We start from the raw sequence: 5,092 nt of genomic DNA, 5'->3' as shown, positions 1-5,092 counted from the left end.
AAAAAGCATGGCAGAAAAATTAAGACTCCACCAACTGATAAAAGAACCAACTAGAATATGTCACACTCGCAGCTCTAGTCTTGATCTCATCTTCACTAATCAACCCGCAAAATATAGCATAACAGGAGTCATCCACGTAGCTGTATCAGACCATTGTCTCATATACACAGTTAGGAAAAACCCGAAACCTCGGAAAAATCATCAACAGTGCACTATTTCAAATATACCAAGATCTAAGCTACCACAGTATGAAACCGAAATAAAGAATATTGATTGGAGCAATCAACTAGCACTCACCGACCCAGAACAAATCTCAGCAGATTTCCAGAATCTTATAGAAGCCATACGGAAAAAATACACTACTACCAGAAAACTCAGTCTACGACGGAATAAATTACCATGGATAAACTCAGATATTCTCAATCTAATCGCACAGAAAACCACTGCACTGAAATTGTATAGGTCAATAAAAACTATTGAAAATAAAACAGCTCTCACACATCTTAGAAATAAATGCACCTTAGAGATAAGTAAAGCTAAAACCACTTACTTCCAGAAGCAAATCACTCAGGCCGCCACGAACCCCAAAATCCTCTGGCAGACACTAAAATCCATCACTGGGCAAATTTATGAAAATACAAATAACAACATACAAATATCTTTACAAAATACACTCACTACTGATCAGGAACAGATTGCAAATGCATTTAATAATTACTTCATCACCTCTATTAAAGAACTAACAGAACACTTTGATCCTCCGTTTCCACCCACACCTATAACTCCCTCATCAGACAAGCTAACCTTTTCTGAGATTACGCTCTCAGAGTTATCCAGTATTCTCAGCTCACTCAATAACTCAAAGGCCAAAGACATATATGAACTAAACACAGACTTCTACAAAACCCATGCCAGTAGCTTCCTACCCCTAATCCTCCATTTAATCAATCTCTGCATAAGACATTCCATATTTCCGACTGCGTGGAAAAAAGCAAAAATTACCCCCATATTTAAATCAGACGACCGAACAACCCTATCCAACTACCGTCCCATATCAATCCTCCCACCTATATCAAAACTTTTAGAAAAAACCCTGTCAAAACAACTTATAGAACATCTTGAAACAAACAACCTTCTCAACAACTCACAATTTGGCTTCCGATCAGCTCGTTCTACACTATCTGCACAGCTACTACTCACAGAATATATACGCACTTCTCTTAATAAAGGCCACATCACAGGAGCAGTCTTTGTCGATTTCCGTAAAGCCTTTGACACAGTTAATCACCAAATACTCCATAACAAACTAGCTTCCTTTCATCTCTCCCCCTCAGCGTTAACTATACTCTCATCATACCTCGCGGATAGAATCCAGGTTGTTAATATTGGTCAGGCCACATCTACTCCGTTACCATCTCCCACGGGTGTCCCCCAGGGCAGCATACTGGGCCCATTATTATTCATCATGTACATCAATGACATGCCTAACATATGCAAACAAACTCAAATCATATTATATGCTGACGACAGTTATTTTCATCTCAGATCCGAACATCGAAACCATAAACTCCAAACTTACTTCTGATCTCCAGCTCCTACATGACTGGCTAAAAGTAAACCATCTGACGATCAATATAAAAAAAACTGAAATAATGTATTTCCACTCACCTAGGAAAAACATCTCCATAACTGTCCCCATTACTCTATCCGATCAAACTCTAGTAGTCACAAACACATATAAATATCTTGGAGTGCACTTAGACTCCCACCTCACCTACAAAAAACATGTTAACACTCTCACTAATAAGCTCAAACAGAAAATGTATGTCTATAACAAGATCAGGCCATATCTCACCCATAATGTCTCAAATATTTATCTACATTCTATCATACTGTCTAACCTATCATACTGTCTTCCCATTTGGTCTCTAACCACAAAAGAAACTCTGGATCCTATAGCCAGACTATACAATAGGGCATACAAAATACATGGCAGACTATCAATCTGGACCCATCACTGCAAGTCACTTGCACGCTCCAATGCACTAACCTTTCAGAATTACACAATTCTCATGGCAATAAAACTCTTCCATCAACTACATATAAATTCTTTCCCACCTATAGTTAATTCACTCATCCCAGGCCGTAATGAAAGACAGGCCCGCATCACCCGCTCAGTTACACAGGACCTCATCCGAATCCCAGCATACCAAAACAATTTTGGTCATAACTCATTTATCCGCACATCTATTTTAATCTGGAATAAGATACCCCTTCAAATCAGATCCGCCACCTCTATTATGCAATTTAAACGGCTATACACATATTTCTTAATAACAAATCAAACTTGCACCCATTAACAATAAGATATATATATATATATATATATTGTATATATTGTATATATTGTATTGAAATGTATGTAATGTTATAGGAACCTGCTGTAAAACAGTTCTTGAACTGAGTCAGGCCAGTCCATGAAACTTTGAGGTTACATGTCGACCTTTCCTTTGAATAAACAAAAAAAAAGCAGTCCAGGTATCGTACCCGGCGGCAAAGGAGGATTTGTTGAATAAATATATTGCGCTGAAACTTAAACAGGCCCCAGGGCGTTGTGGTGGGGGTCATGTTAAAAAATAAACAAAAATAAACAAATTCTCTGTTGAATATTTACTTTTTTGAATTTTGGCCTTTATGTAAATAAAAATATATTTTCACATTTTGTTTTTGATAATGTTTTCAAAAATGCATTTATTTGATCCAATCCTAAGCCTAACCCCTAACCCCAATACTTATGTTAGATTTTACAATCCAACACCACCCTTCCTCCCCCCGCTCCCAGAGACTCGGGCCCAACAGAAATGCATCCGTCCTTCCTTGCTTTCTCCAACAGGTACATATTTACTTTAGGATGTTTCATACTTTTACAAAGTATTTGATAATTGTAAAATGTTTTACTTTTACTGATATTTTTGTTTTTGTTTCATTCTTTGACAGTGAGAAGGTCGTACAGGTATCCAATGTATATGAAAAGTAAGAAAACAAGTTATTTGAAGGTATGAAACTAATTGGTGTCTCTGACCAGGTAATTTTTGTATATTATTTCTGTTTTTGTTCATCTCAGAGTTTCAAAAAATTATGCTTCGGGGTATGTCGTATTTAATTAAAATAGTGGAAAACTCCCACAATGTTGTGGGGACACATAAAACATGGAGATATCCGATTGCCTCAAAAGACGCCCTAATCCTGAGGCAATCGGAAACAAACCAACCGCAAGTACGACGGTCCTTGGTAAGTAATAATGCTATTTTCTTTCAACTGGGATATAATCCACTCTTAATTCATATCATAATTTCTGTTCATAATTTGTCATATACAGATTAGAACGCTGTCTCTAACTGGAGGAAAGAATTTGAGGGCATGCACCAACACCCCTAACCCCAACCCCCTAGCCCCAACCCCCTAGCCCCTAGCCCCAACCCCCTAACCCCGGCCCAAACCCAGACCCTGACCCTAACCCTTTGATTAAGAAAATATAAAATTAAAATTTATACAATTTAGTTGATTGGCATGTCGTACAACCACGACAAAGAGTGGACGGTTGTCCGTCGGGGACGACAGCGCCAGCTGTTTAACCAGGGGCGGGGGCGGGGTATGGCCACGGGTGGAAGGACCGTGCGTTGTCCTCTTCTGCCGGGGGGGGACTCAACGATCCAACAGGAAGTAAGATGGCGGCGCGGCCTCTCTCTGTCCCGAACGGTGTTTTGTTTTGTCGTTTAATGTGGTTTTGTCCGACACTTTTGTGTGTTCGTCTCGTCGCACCGGGTTGTGCTACAAGTACAGCGGGCTGGTTCAGCTCGACATCGGCGGAAGCGAGTTTTGTGGCGATCTGGACTTTGAAGCAGGGACATTAAAGGCGCTCGGTCTGCTCCGTCCTGAAGCGAGAGCGGGGGCGTCCGGGCCAGGCTGGCGGCCAACCCAGCTCGACCGGCCGTGCCTTCCTTTCTTCGGGCGAACGTTCGATCGCTGGACATCAACATGCCTGCTGAGATCTGTGAAACGGACAGTGCGTAACTGCTGTGCATCTGGAGCGGCTAGTGTGCTATCGGGAGGACCGGGCCATTGTACGAGGGGAACATCGCGAGGAGGTGGAATGCGTGTCTACATCCGTGACGAATGGTGCCGGGACTCTGTGGTGGGATGCAAGCACTGCTCGCCTCTGGCGAAGTTTGTGATCTTCAGGCTTTTGGCGTCCTGAACTCTCTCCCCCGTTGTTTACTTGTATGTTACTCGTGTACTGTGTCTCGTCACCGTGGGATGGAGGAAACGTAATTTCGATTTCTTTGTGTGTCTTGGCATGAAGGAATTGACAATAAAGCTGACTCTGACTCTGACTCTGACTCTCTAAACCTAACCCCTAACCCCAATACTTATGTTAAATTTTACAATCCAACACCACCCTTCCTCCCCCCGCTCCCAGAGACTCGGGCCCAACAGAAATGCATCCGTCCTTCCTTGCTTTCTCCAACAGGTACATATTTACTTTAGGATGTTTCATACTTTTACAAAGTTTTTGATAATTGTAAAATGTTTTACTTTTACTGATATTTTTGTTTCATTCTTTGACAGTGAGAAGGTTCCAGAGATATCCTATGTCGCTGCAAAGTAAGAAAATAAGTTATTTGAAGGTATGAAACTAATTGGTGTCTCTGACTAGGTAATTTTTGTATATTATTTCTGTTTCTGTTCATCTCAGAGTTTGAAAAAATTATGATTGAGAGTATGGTGTATTTAATACAAATAGTGTCAAACGTCCACAATGTTGTGGAGACACATAAAACATGGAACTATCCGATTGCCTCAAAAGACGCCCTTATCTTAAGGCAATTTGAAATAAACCAACCGCAAGTACGACGGTCCTTGGTAAGTAATAATGCTATTTGCTTTCAACTGGGATATAATCCACTCTTAATTCATATCATAATTTCTGTTCATAATTTGTCATATACAGATTAGAACGCTGTCTCTAACTGGAGGAAAGAATTTGAGGGCATGCACCAACACCCCTAACCCCTAACCCCAACCCCCTAGC

This window comes from Syngnathus typhle, unplaced genomic scaffold (assembly GCF_033458585.1).
Source record: "Syngnathus typhle isolate RoL2023-S1 ecotype Sweden unplaced genomic scaffold, RoL_Styp_1.0 HiC_scaffold_242, whole genome shotgun sequence".
Lineage (NCBI taxonomy): Eukaryota > Metazoa > Chordata > Actinopteri > Syngnathiformes > Syngnathidae > Syngnathus > Syngnathus typhle.
The sequence above is the reverse complement of the archived record's forward strand: the minus strand, read 5'-3'. Positions refer to the sequence as shown.